At 39.6% G+C, this 14,361-nt stretch overlaps 1 long non-coding RNA gene across 1 annotated transcript; it reads left to right on the forward strand.

Moving 5' to 3' along the window:
- Positions 1–405: 405 nt before the first annotated feature.
- Positions 406–2,495, forward strand: LOC117188454. The gene is made up of 2 exons (XR_004472589.1): positions 406–1,140; positions 1,583–2,495. It is a non-coding gene; the product is annotated as an uncharacterized LOC117188454 (long non-coding RNA).
- The last annotated feature ends 11,866 nt before the right edge of the window (positions 2,496–14,361 follow it).

Genomic DNA, 14,361 nt, shown 5'->3' on the forward strand with positions numbered 1-14,361 from the left:
AGATATTTCGCTTAACTTTGAAGTTAAATTTGGTAACTACAAGACCCGCAGAACTATCTATGTTGAGCCTAGACAATATGAAGTTCCGACCTCCGTAGCCGATGCCATTAGTCGAGAGCCGAAAATAGGTTTTAGAGGAGCAACCGCAGTAAGAACAGATAGAGGGGTCACAAAATTATTTGTTGAGACGGGAGCAGTGGACGTAGAGGTGTTAGTTGGAAAAGTAGTAGTTATGGGAGTTGAGGTTGAGGGAGCCTCGACATTCCTTCGGACGGCAGCGTTAGCGGCTTCAAGTATGACCACAGAAGCGCTTGCGACGGCTTCCTCGTTGACTTTCGGGCCGAGCATGATCCGAGACATGATGCAATTATACAATTATAATGATGTATATTGCATCATGCATCATGATCCGAGCCATTCGGCATGATTGTTGTTGTTTTTTGTTTATTTTGTCACAATCATTGTTTACGTTTTCGCAGTGAATACCATTTTTTCGTTGTGAGTGACAATTATTCAGAGTTGCATTTGAAAACCATCGGCTAACTATCGCATAGAAACGTGCGGTTTAGGAACATCCAAAATGGATGTGGACTAACTGGGAAATTTTCAGAACGGCAAAACCTTACGGACCATCCCCGAAATGGATGGTGGATGGTGGATGGTCGTCAGTGTGAAGAGCCTATATAGCTGTTTTAGACTTAACGGGAACTGCATATGCATACTTCGAGAACGTGTCAATTACTGTCAGCAAGTATCTAAATCTTTTGTTTTCCTTCTAAAAGGGTATCATTTCAACTAAATCGATTTTCCACGTGTCATTAATTCCCTTTTGTACGAATTTACGACGAATAAAATGCCTTCTAGCAGGCTTATGTATTTCATTAACAACTTGTTGCTTACTCATTTTTAATATAATTTTTATTTTTTATTGCTATCTTGGGATGATTGCTTATCTAAAAGTGTTTGCCTATACTCAAGAACATCGCGTTTTATTTGATTACATATTTTTTTGGAAATTTCAAAGCATAAACGGGTTAAATCTATTTGCACATTTCTATCATAAGTACCGTCTAAATCAGCTAGGTGAACATCAAACTTTTGTAAGGCTGCACACTTAGGAATAATATTATTATAGTAGAGGTAAATAATTTGTTGCTTAAGTAGCGTATTCCAACATTAAAATGTGGTAAAAAAAAATGCCTAATCTTAAAAACGATCTCCAGGACTCACTATCAAATTCAATTTTATTTCCAAACTGATTTATTATAAAAACATACCGCTTATCTGATTTTCGAAATCTAAAATTACACTTAATAGTGGTCAATAATGGATAGTCTATAATTGTATCAGTCATCAAAAATCAAAATCAAAAAATCGATCAAGTTTCAATTGGATATACTCCTTGTATGTACCAATTGCATCCATTCATCTTTATCTAAACCGACGAAATTGTTTTTGCTTTGCTGCATCCATATCATTGGAGTAAATTTTCTTGTAGTTGAAAAGCCGCATTTAAGCTTTAAATTATGTACTACATAATTTTCGAGACAGAAAATTACTTCGTGATCTTGCCTCTTTCTAGTGGTCCTAATTCTTTTTGATTGAAGCGTGTCCATTTGGGTTGAATGCTTTTGTTAAACTAAGAACTCTTAGTGAATTGGGCTGTATATAAAGGAGATAGACATCAACGACTCATTCAGTTTCTTACAAAATCTCAAACCAACATGAACACAATCGACAGGAATTCAAGCGTAATAGTTGATTTTCAATATCTTTTTGGAAACAATAAACAACTTTTTATTAAGGAATTGGCGTTTATGCAAACCGGAACAGTAACACCAAACTTCTTTCATTTCAAACCACCTTATCATCTGAATAAATTGGATAATGAAATGATTAAACAACAAAATATTAATCGTCAAACCATAAATGGATTGGAATGGTCAGATGGTGAAATATCATATTTAAGTTTAGGTGAAATACTTTCACCACTAAAAAGATTTAGCACCGTCATTGTACGTGGTGAAATTAAAAAAAAGTTTTTATTTAAGTATTTAACAAATAATATTATAGATATCGATGTAGGAAAAAGTTCCACATTTTATTCAAATTTTTTTACAATCTGTAGAATCCACAAAAAAATTCCTCTTAGATGTGCTCTAAATAATTTATTTAAGCTATTTGTTATCTTGGAAAATTCTAACTACGCTGTCTACTGTAATGATGACTCATATGTTTAGATTGTCAGTTTATATTCAACACTTGTAGTAACTAGTTGTTTAAAATAGATTCACTTAAGCGTTTGCTTGAAAATGATCCTCACAAAAGCGGATGCACACAAGTTGTTTATTGTAATTATTGCGGATCTGATACTCACTTAGAAAAAAACTGTCCCAAAAAGCGCGATCAGGAGACGCGTAATTAGAATATCTTAGATGTTAGAAAACATTTATAAAATATCAATAAATAAAACATAACCAAAAATTTTTAAGCAATTTATGCATTCTTTTACAATGCTTATTTGCGGACCTTCAGGGTCTGGTAAGACAACGTTTTTAGAAAATTTAATAAACAAAATGAATGATTTGCTAAGCATTTCAAATAATCGAATAATTTGGTGTTATGGAGAGGAGCATGCTAAACCAAATTTTAATAACATCGAAAACTATAAAGGAGTTCCCGAAACAATTGAAAATCAAAATCATGAGCCTATTCTCTTAATACCAGATGACTTGATAATGGGTGCATTTAATAAAAATGTATGTGAGCTATTTACAAAAGGATCCCACCACAGGAATTTATCTGTAATAGTAGTCACACAAAATATATTCCATAAATCATCACACACTCGAGATATTTCACTAAACACAAAATACATCGTTGCGTTCAAAAATCCTAGAGATAAGCTTCAATTTCAATGCTTAGCAAGACAAATTTATCCTAAAAATTCTCAAGAGCTCTTCAGAATATATAAGGAGGGGACAGATGAACCACATGGTTATTTACTTATTGATCTTACTCAGGGAATAACTGATCTCCTTAGATTTCGTGCAGATATTTTTCATTCTGTGTATACAGTTTGCTTTTCAGATGAAAATGGTTAACAAAAAGAATCTTAATCGACTGAAAGCGAACAAACATTTATTGTATGTGCCAAAAGGGCAAATAATAAACTTCGAAATGCAAGTATAAGTAATTGTGACATTGAGTTAATAAAAGCATTAGTGGAGATAGTGTTGAACACTTTAGGAGGAAATCATAAGATATCAGAAAAGCAACTATAAGCTCTAAAAAAGTACAAAAATGCATTACGTTTTATTTCATGTCCAAAACGGTCAATAAATTCTAAGAGAAAAGTTCTCATCCAAAAATTAGGATTTTTACCTGTTTTAATAGGTTTATTGCTTTCGGGGATTTTTGGAAAAATATTGAACAGTGCTTATGTCAGGTCAAGCAGCTTAAATATTGTTAATTATTGCCAGTGGTGCGGCCCAAAGGAAATGCATTTTGTTTTTGTCATTTCCAATGCCCCCACTGTAAAGATCATTTGCTACCGCATATGCACTCGAAGCGGAATTCTTTCGTCTCTTATATCGCAATCTCTCGTACTCGGCTTAACGCTCTCGGGCTATCCTACTCTCTCGCTCGCTTCTAAGCTTGCTGCATAGGGCCCGGCAATTTGGCCCGTCAGCCCTTGCATTGTCAGTCTTGAGCTAATCGTCGCAGCTATTAGATTAACATCCTCGCATCAATCGATCGCCCAATCATCCCCATATGTACATACGCGATAAGTTGGTTTACATATGCAAATAAATTGTGAATTATATACAGCCTCTCGACTTTCATTAACTTCAAATTGCAACAGTTATTAAAAACGTTTAATAGCTTAACAGCTTAAAAATAAGCATCAATTAAACAAAGTTATTTTAATGCATCCGAATGCATATCAACAATTGGTAAATAATGCCCAGAAAAACGATTTAATAAATATAACGTTTTTGCCTATTAATACTGCCTATTTAAATGATAAAAAAACTATTGACTTTAATAAATGGATTAAAATACGTCAAGAATTGTGTTACTAAAAAGAAATAAGACAATGGATATACGAACTACGCAGAACAAACCACTCTCACCACCTCAAAGCATTGGAATACAAACACAAGACGAGTCAGTTTGGTTAGACGTAAAACCTAACACTTATATTCTTAACAATACAAATAATGGGTCCTCAAAAAAGGAACTCTCTATCACAAATGAGTTCTCTGATTTACCTAACGACATCGATGATGAAGATTTTCTGACCAAAAAATCTTTTAACTCAAGACATAATAAGCGTAAAGTTGAGGATACTTCATTTTTAGACACTCTCGCATCAAAAAAAAAACAGCATTGACTAAAGTGAAGCTTACTGATAAACAGCAAAAGCTAAGAGTAAAACTTAAGAGGTATAAAAGTGAACCAAATCCATTTCAAGACTTGAAATACGTAAGTGGACGAGAAAAGTTGATGAGGTCTATTAGAAACAGTAAGGCCGTGCAAATTGGAAAAAACAAAATTAATTGGTTTTCCTATAATTAATAAACTGCAAAGAACGTAGAACTAAAAATGGTAAATTTAACAGAGTTTTTCGTGACATTACTTAGTAATGATTCGTTAAAGGTATATCAAGATAACTTTAAGTGTGCATTTACAAACATTGTAAATATTCCTGAAAACATGAACGATGAATGGGAAGTAGGAATTACAGACTTATATCTAAATAAATGTATAAAAAGTAGGCCTGAGAATACCTCAATCGTATCTGAAGAAACAACAGAATTCGTTATTAGCTTAGTAAATGGAGAAACATTTCGATATGAAAATGACTCAATAGAGTCTGAACAGTTTCAAAATGGGTTGATTTTTGTTTACACTGACATTATCAAACCAAGATGTGTTGGAAATAAAAGACCTCTATGTCTTCTAGTATTACATTATAATGGAAAAGAGCAACTAATACAATTCAACAATATTGAATATTATCCCATTGACATATGGTCTGCAAAAGAAATGGTACCAAAGGGTATAAAGTACCATTTGAATCTTCAGCAGTTCCAATTTTTGTTACCCTTCACTTTAAAAAACGAAAAGAAATACTATAAATAATACTGTAAAAATGGAAATTTATTCAGAGTAGAAATATCCACCATGACGAAATCTTATCAACAATATTATTTAAATCAGTGTGGAGGAGGGTTGAATCATATAGGAAGTCTTTATTTTTCACCCAGAGTTATCCAACAAGGTAGAGGAATTGGAAATTTTTTTTAGTGCTCTTTTTAATTACATAAAACCACTATTCCTTTCGGGGATAAACGCTATTAAAAATCAAGCTTCTGAGACTGGAAAGGCAGTAATAAATGAGTTTGGTCGAAAACCTTTAAGAACCATTATCCAAGAACAAAGTAAAATTGATTTGCAAAACCTGTCAAATAAAGCCATTTATAAGTTAACCCTATTCCAAAATGGGGCAGGTAAAAAGAATAAAAAGAGAAGGTCGAGGAAAAAACTATTTCATTTATCATCTAAAGAAGGACGCAATCATACGCAGTCGAGACACAAAAAACCAGCAAATGCAGCGCCAATCCTCTGCGGTCTACTCTGTGACTGCGCCAAAGCCTGTGCTTCGCATTAATATCTCCTCCAACCCAGTTGGGCCAAAAAATTTTCGAAATCAATGTGTCGGGTCAAGCAGCTTAAATATTTTAAATTATTGCCAGTGGTGCGGCCCAAAGGAAATGCATTTTGGGTGTTGTCGTTTCCAATGCCCCCACTGCATCATTTGCTACCGCATATGCGCATGCAGCGGAATTCTTTCGTCTCCTTATATCGCAATCTCTCGTACTCGGCTTAACAGCGGCCCCGAGCAGCTCTAACGCTCTCGGGCTATCCTACTCTCTCGCTCGCGTCTAAGCTTGCTGCATAGGGCCCGGCAATTTGGCACGTCAGCCCTTGCATTGTCAGTCTTGAGCTAATCGTCGCAGCTATTAGATTAACATCCTCGCATCAATCGTTCGCCCAATCATCCCCATATGTACATACGCGATAAGTTGGTTTACATACAAATAAACTTCTCGACTTTCATTAACTTCAAATTGCAACAGTTATTAAAAAAGCTTAATAGCTTAATATTTGGTGCCCCGACGTGATTGTGCAATAAATAATCCATCAGTGCAATCACAAGCTAATATAGCATTCAAAGATCTAAACTAATTGCCATCTCAACCAGTGTCATCGACCACATAAGTTATCCATACATATATACACCGGCCTCCCTTGCATATTCGGTAGTGCACGTAGCTGTTGGCTTGCGCTTCTCTTTTCGGTCATCTTCCCGCAAGAAACGTTTCTTACACCGGCCGCCTTTGTATATACGGTTTGTACATAGCTGTTCGCTTGCTGTGCTCGGTTATTGTCGTCTATTGCTCGTGTTACTCTTTGCGATCATCTTCCCGCTAGAGACGTTGGTCTTTCTGCTAACGCTGCCGCTACCATGGAAATTAATGCTGCTAACGAAATTCCAATGACCAGTGAGCAAAACAGGGTGTCTTTTTTGAAGCTTAAGTCAACGGAATTATGCGAGAAAATGATAAGGTTAGCTACCGCTTGGCAGAATGAGTCGTCGGACTGTGACTACTACATGCTCGTGGTAAAGCAAGAGCAAGTCGAGAAGTTGATCGGCAAATTTGAGATGTTTCACGGCGAGCTTGAGGAATTGGATCGAAACAAAATTCACAGTGGTTTGTGTGACATTTTTGAGTCAGGGAATTGAGGGAAATGGCTAAGAGTAGCGGCCGCATGCCGTTTCATTCTACCTTGGCTGGAGGAAACACTACGGTTGAGTTTGCCGGCTCGCAATTTCTACCTCACCGTAGACAAGTACCACCCTGCCTCCTATACAATTACCGACGTTTAGCGGCGGGTATGCGAACTGGACGGACTTCTATTCAATGTTTGCCACCATCATCGACAGCCATCCGGACTTAACAAAAATAGAAAAGCTCCAGCATTTGCGTTCCTGTCTGCGGGATTCGGCATTGGAGACTGTTCGGTCGCTGGAAATCTCAGATGGCAATTATGCTGTGGCATTAGATTTGTTGGAAAACAGATTCAGTAATCGGCGATTGGTTTTTCAGGCACACATCAATGAGATCTTGGCGCTCCAGGCTGTGGAACCTGGGTCAGTGGTCATGCTTCGGGAGCTTTTAGACAAGTTCAATTCACATATGCGCGCGCTCCAGGGTTTGGGCACCACTGAGCAGATCGCAGGATGCATCGTCGTGCAGGAGCTTCTCCGAAAACTGGATCCAGCGAGCCAAGCGAGAAGTGGGAGGAACGATTCAACGACCCCGCATTCGCAAACTTAATTCCGTCGTGGGAATCTATGGCCTCGTTCTTGGAGCAGCGATGCAGATCATTGGAGACGATGGACTTTTCTATGGCAAGCTATGCGTTGAGCAGTCAGGTGGGCAAAAGTAGAAAGCATAATAATTCTAGGTCCACATTGGTTACAACGAACCAAACCGTAGCACGCTGCGCGCTGTGCAACGATGGTGCTCACGAGGTCCAGCACTGTCAGAAGTTTAAAGCGCTGTCCCCCACAAATCGCCATAAAGAAGCCAAGCGGCTTTCGTTGTTTATAAATTGTCTCAGAACAGGGCATCGATTACTTCAGTGCACCCCGAGCAACTGTCGTACCTGCGGGGGTAGACACCATACCCTCCTTCATTTTGGTAGCCCTGAAGATACCGCAGTCCAAGGGAAATCAGCGCCGGATATTCTATCTCAGTCTGCGCTGTCTGAGTCTACGCCGTCTGAGCATACCACTGAGCCCTCTTCTTCAGCGTCTACCTCGTCTGCCCTTATTGCCCAAGATCTCAGGAATGGTGTTGTTCTACTTGCCACGGCTACGGTCTTAGTCAAATATCGTTCTGGAGTTTTAGTTCCCTGCCGAGCGTTGCTGGATTCCGGTTCCCAGTTGCATCTAATAACTTCTCGTTTCGCGAATCAGCTTCAGCTTCGAAAAATGAAATCATCGACTGCAGTCTCGGGAATAGGCGACTCTAGCTTCGTCACGGATGGATTTTCGGTCAACGTTAGCCTGCACTCTCGCTCATTGGATTACTCAACTCTCATCACTGCCATTGTAGCCTCTAGCATAACCGATCGACAGCCAAGCTTTGGAATTGACACTCAAAACTGGAACATTCCATCGAACATACCACTAGCTGATCCGGAGTTTTATAAGCCGCAGCGCGTCGATCTGCTAATTGGCGGAAGTCTGTTGCCGTCTCAAGCTCAAGCTTTTCGAGCTCCTGTGTGTTGGTCAGGTCAAGCTACTGCCAGGATTGCCTTCAATTCAGAAAACGCGCTTGGGATGGGTCGTGTCTGGAGGTTGTTCGCGTTTAAAAGGTTCCTCGGTGATGGTCTCTCGCGCTCGGGCCGTAGCTGCTGAGGATAATAGTCCAGAGGATCGGCTTGAGGTGCTTCTTCGGAGGTTTTGGGAGGTAGAAAATTGCATCGAACCAATAATAAAGTCTACCAAAGAAGAGCTAGATTGTGAAGCACACTTTGTGCAGCATTTCCGTCGACTACATAAAGGCATTATTGTGTTCGGCTGCCAGCAAAATATAATTTGGATCTCCTTGGAGAATCTTACAATCAAGCGCTTCGTAGATTCCTGACCCTTGAGAGAAGGTTAGATCGTCGCCCTGATGTTAAATCTCAGTATGCAGCATTTATAAAGGAGTACCTTGATTTAGTCCATATGTCTCAGGTTTCTGCCCAGTCAATCAGCAACTGCCGATATTTTTTGCCTCACCATTGCGTCATGAAGGAAGATAGGTCTACGACCAAGCTTCGCGTCGTTTTTGATGGATCCGCTTCAACCTCATCTGGATATTCCCTGAACGACGTTTTAATGGCTGGTCCCGTAATCCAACCCAAACTGTTTCATATTCTTACTCGATTTCGGTCATACGCCGTTCCGATTACGGGAGATATCTGTAAGATGTATCGTTGTGTAAGAGGATAGCAACTTGCAGTGTATTCTGTGGAGAAACTCCAAGGAAGAAGACTTGCGTGTGTTTCAATTGGACACCGTTACTTATGGGACGAAGCTTGAATCCTATTTATCTGTGCGAGCGATGCATCAGTTGACAATGGACGAGCAGATGGCGTGTCCAGTTGGAGCTGAAATCCTTCGCCGTGACTTCTACGTGGATGACTTGATATCTGGAGCCAGCTCTCAGGAAGAGGCTATCCGAATTCTTAAGCAAACTACTGGAATTTTGTCTAGAGGTCAGTTCAGATTGAGGAAATGGTGTTCGAACGTCCCTGCTGTGCTGGATGGAGTTCCGGAAGAGGACAAGGAAACATTTTTGAAGTTCGACGATGGCAGCCATGTGACTAAAACTTTAGGACTTGCTTGGGATCCGGTTTCTGATTTACTATTATTTTCGTTCTCGGCCCTACAGTCTTCTTTGAATTCTTGCAGGCGCTCTGTTTGGTCATCCATAGCGCGAATCTACGATCCTCTCGGACTAGTTGGTCCCGTAATTACTAAATCCAAAATCTTTCCCCAGCGTTTGTGCCAAGAGAAGTTGTCCTGGGATGAAAGCCTTCCCGTCGCACTGAACACCGAGTGGCAGAAAATAGTTTTGGTCAGATTCGTCGACTTGAATTTCCTCGGCTTGTATTTCTTCCAGACTCTACGCTGGTAATTCACGGATTTTGCAATGCCAGCATCGAGGATTATGGTGCATGCATTTATGTCGTGTCCAAGGGTCAGCATTTCAGCAGTCACTTACTTTGTGCCAAATCTCGTGTGGCTCCTTTGAAGACACTTACAGTACCAAAGTTGGAGCTTTGTGGAGCGGAGTTGCTGGCTAGGCTCATATCTGAGATAGCTGGAATGAATGTATTCAAGAGAAGGTGCTACTGTTGGTGTGATTCTGCCGTTGCGCTCTCTTGGATTCGGGACGAGCCGACAAGATTTAATATTTTTGTTGCAAATAGAGTGTCAACGATTCAGGAAATGACCGAAAAAATGGAATGGGGCTATGTTCCCACAGCTTTAAACCCAGCCGACATTCTGTCTCGAGGGGCTCATCCGACTGAGCTGAATGAGTCACCTCTTTGGGCTCATGGTCCACCATTTCTTTGCGGCTCCTCAGATGACTGGCCACCCACTGTGCTACCTGATAAGCCAGCCCTTGAACTTCGTCGGAAGGCTCTTCTGGTCAAATCGCCCTACATGGACATTGTTGCTGATTCCAAGTATGCGAATTCAATTGCTCTTTTGCAACGCGTTTTCGGATAACCGAATTCGGCGCCCCGGACTCACTGTCTCAGACATTGAACATGGAACCAAGGTATTGCTACGACTAGTCCAGCGTACTCAGCTATGGGAGGACATGAAGTCACTGCGGGCAAGGGGAGCAGTCTCCTCATCGAGCTCAATCGCATCGTTATCGCCATTCATGGATCAGTTTGGACTTCTCAAGGTAGATGGTCGACTTAAAAACTCTTCATTGGATTTTGATGGCCGTCATCCAATCATCTTGCCCAGCAGCCATCCACTGACTCCTGCAATAATCTCCCATTTTCATGAGCGGAATCTGCACGCTGGTCCTCGAGCTTTGCTTGGACTAGTTCGATCCCAATATTGGCCTATTGGGGGGAGAAAGACGGTAAACAAGACAGTAAACAAGTGCGTAAGATGCTTTCGACTGAAGCCCAGGGTATTGGAGCATATTATGGCGGATCTTCCAAAGGAGCGGCTCGATGGTTCTCATGCCTTTGAGATCACAGGCGTGGACTTTTGTGGGCCGTTTTTCTACAAACCGGAGGCACGCAACAAGGCTCCAATCAAGTGCTACGTCTGCGTCTTCATTTGTTTCGCTACCAAGGCTGTTCATCTGGAGCTTATAAAGGACTTATCCACAGTTGCTTTTCTGCATGGACTAAAGCGCTTCATATGTACCAGACGAAAGCCGCGGCAAATTTGGTCAGACAACGCAATCAATTTTGTCGGCGCTAAGAATGAGCTGATGGAGTTAAAGCGCCTGGTCCTCAGCGATGACCATCAGAAGGCGCTGCTGGATTTTTGCTTGGTCGAGGCTATGGACTGGCATTTCATTCCTGCGCGCTCCCCTCATTTTGGTGGTCTATGGGAGGCTGCAGTGAAGACGGCCAAGTACCACTTCTACCGTGCGATAGGCACCTCGGTTCTTGGATTTGACGAGCTGCGGACGCTGTTGTGCCACATCACGGCAGTGATTAATGCAAGACCTTTAGTTTCCATTTCAGAGAGCCCTGCCGATCTAGATGTTCTAGCTCCAGCGCATTTCTTGAATGGTGGCCCTCCTGCTTCGTTCGCTGAGCCTGACGTCACTCAGATAAACTTCGATCGCCTGGACGGCTGGCAGCGCGTTTCATACCTGCAGCAGCTCTTTTGGTCCCGGTGGAAGGAGGATTACATCACGTCACTGCAGCAGCGCTCAAAGTGGAGCACTGCGAAGCCCAGTTTAGCAGTCACAGATTTGCTTCTTGTCAAGGATGAGAATCTTCCTCCCATGAAGTGGCCACTGGCGAGAGTGGTCGAGCTTTTGCCTGGACGAGATCGCGTTTCCCGAGTTGCTGTGCTGAAGACGTCATCTGGAATCACCAAGCGCGCCGTCAACAAGCTGTGCCTGCTGCCCCTTAAAGATGCTGTTGAAGGTCAGGCTTCCAACGGGTGGAGTATGTCGGGTCAAGCAGCTTAAATATTGTTAATTATTGCCAGTGGTGCGGCCCAAAGGAAATGCATTTTGTTTTTTTCATTTCCAATGCCCCCACTGTAAAGATCATTTGCTACCGCATATGCACTCGAAGCGGAATTCTTTCGTCTCTTATATCGCAATCTCTCGTACTCGGCTTAACGCTCTCGGGCTATCCTACTCTCTCGCTCGCTTCTAAGCTTGCTGCATAGGGCCCGGCAATTTGGCCCGTCAGCCCTTGCATTGTCAGTCTTGAGCTAATCGTCGCAGCTATTAGATTAACATCCTTGCATCAATCGATCGCCCAATCATCCCCATATGTACATACGCGATAAGTTGGTTTACATATGCAAATAAATTGTGAATTATATACAGCCTCTCGACTTTCATTAACTTCAAATTGCAACAGTTATTAAAAACGTTTAATAGCTTAACAGCTTAAAAATAAGCATCAATTAAACAAAGTTATTTTAATGCATCCGAATGCATATCAACAATTGGTAAATAATGCCCAGAAAAACGATTTAATAAATATAACGTTTTTGCCTATTAATACTGCCTATTTAAATGATAAAAAAATCTTTTAACTCAAGACATAATAAGCGTAAAGTTGAGGATACTTCATTTTTAGACACTCTCGCATCAAAAAAAAAACAGCATTGACTAAAGTGAAGCTTACTGATAAACAGCAAAAGCTAAGAGTAAAACTTAAGAGGTATAAAAGTGAACCAAATCCATTTCAAGACTTGAAATACGTAAGTGGACGAGAAAAGTTGATGAGGTCTATTAGAAACAGTAAGGCCGTGCAAATTGGAAAAAACAAAATTAATTGGTTTTCCTATAATTAATAAACTGCAAAGAACGTAGAACTAAAAATGGTAAATTTAACAGAGTTTTTCGTGACATTACTTAGTAATGATTCGTTAAAGGTATATCAAGATAACTTTAAGTGTGCATTTACAAACATTGTAAATATTCCTGAAAACATGAACGATGAATGGGAAGTAGGAATTACAGACTTATATCTAAATAAATGTATAAAAAGTAGGCCTGAGAATACCTCAATCGTATCTGAAGAAACAACAGAATTCGTTATTAGCTTAGTAAATGGAGAAACATTTCGATATGAAAATGACTCAATAGAGTCTGAACAGTTTCAAAATGGGTTGATTTTTGTTTACACTGACATTATCAAACCAAGATGTGTTGGAAATAAAAGACCTCTATGTCTTCTAGTATTACATTATAATGGAAAAGAGCAACTAATACAATTCAACAATATTGAATATTATCCCATTGACATATGGTCTGCAAAAGAAATGGTACCAAAGGGTATAAAGTACCATTTGAATCTTCAGCAGTTCCAATTTTTGTTACCCTTCACTTTAAAAAACGAAAAGAAATACTATAAATAATACTGTAAAAATGGAAATTTATTCGGAGTAGAAATATCCACCATGACGAAATCTTATCAACAATATTATTTAAATCAGTGTGGAGGAGGGTTGAATCATATAGGAAGTCTTTATTTTTCACCCAGAGTTATCCAACAAGGTAGAGGAATTGGAAATTTTTTTTAGTGCTCTTTTTAATTACATAAAACCACTATTCCTTTCGGGGATAAACGCTATTAAAAATCAAGCTTCTGAGACTGGAAAGGCAGTAATAAATGAGTTTGGTCGAAAACCTTTAAGAACCATTATCCAAGAACAAAGTAAAATTGATTTGCAAAACCTGTCAAATAAAGCCATTTATAAGTTAACCCTATTCCAAAATGGGGCAGGTAAAAAGAATAAAAAGAGAAGGTCGAGGAAAAAACTATTTCATTTATCATCTAAAGAAGGACGCAATCATACGCAGTCGAGACACAAAAAAAAATCAACAAAGAAATTAACTATAAGAGACATATTTTCTAAATCAAAATGACCACCCATATTGAATGTATGAAAAGCGAATTTGATCTCTTTAAGCCACATCCTACACAAAGCTCTATTCTGAGAACAGAAGTTTCATATAACCCCATAGCTTCGTTGGACAGGGCTTCTTCAATTGAATTCGTTTGCTTAGGAAATGGGGAAACATATCGAGACCTATCAAGTGTTTTTTTAAGACTTGTTGTGCAACTAAGAAAAAGTGATAATGGCAACATTGAAGGAAACCATGTTGGAGTAGTAAATAATATTTTGCATTCAATGTTTAGAAGTTCGACCGTATATTTTAATAATATTTTGGTTCCTCAGGGTGATAATAGCTATCATTATAGATCGTATTTGCAAACGATTTTAAACTATGGTAGTGATGCCAGTGAAAGTCGTTTAGCCACTCAAGGTTATTATCCTAATTATGGTACATTTTTATCTGGTAGATACGTTAACACCGATGGATCCATTATGCTCAAAAATATTTTTCAAAACAGTAATAAGGTTGAACTATTCGGAAAAGTTCATGGAGATATATTTAATCAACCAAAACTGCTTATAAATAATGTGGATTTGATGATTACTTCTAACATTGAAAAAACAGCATTTTATTTAATGGAATCTGAAACTGAATCAAATCT

The sequence above is a fragment of the Drosophila miranda genome, chromosome 3, assembly GCF_003369915.1.
Source record: "Drosophila miranda strain MSH22 chromosome 3, D.miranda_PacBio2.1, whole genome shotgun sequence".
In the NCBI taxonomy this organism is placed as follows: domain Eukaryota; kingdom Metazoa; phylum Arthropoda; class Insecta; order Diptera; family Drosophilidae; genus Drosophila; species Drosophila miranda.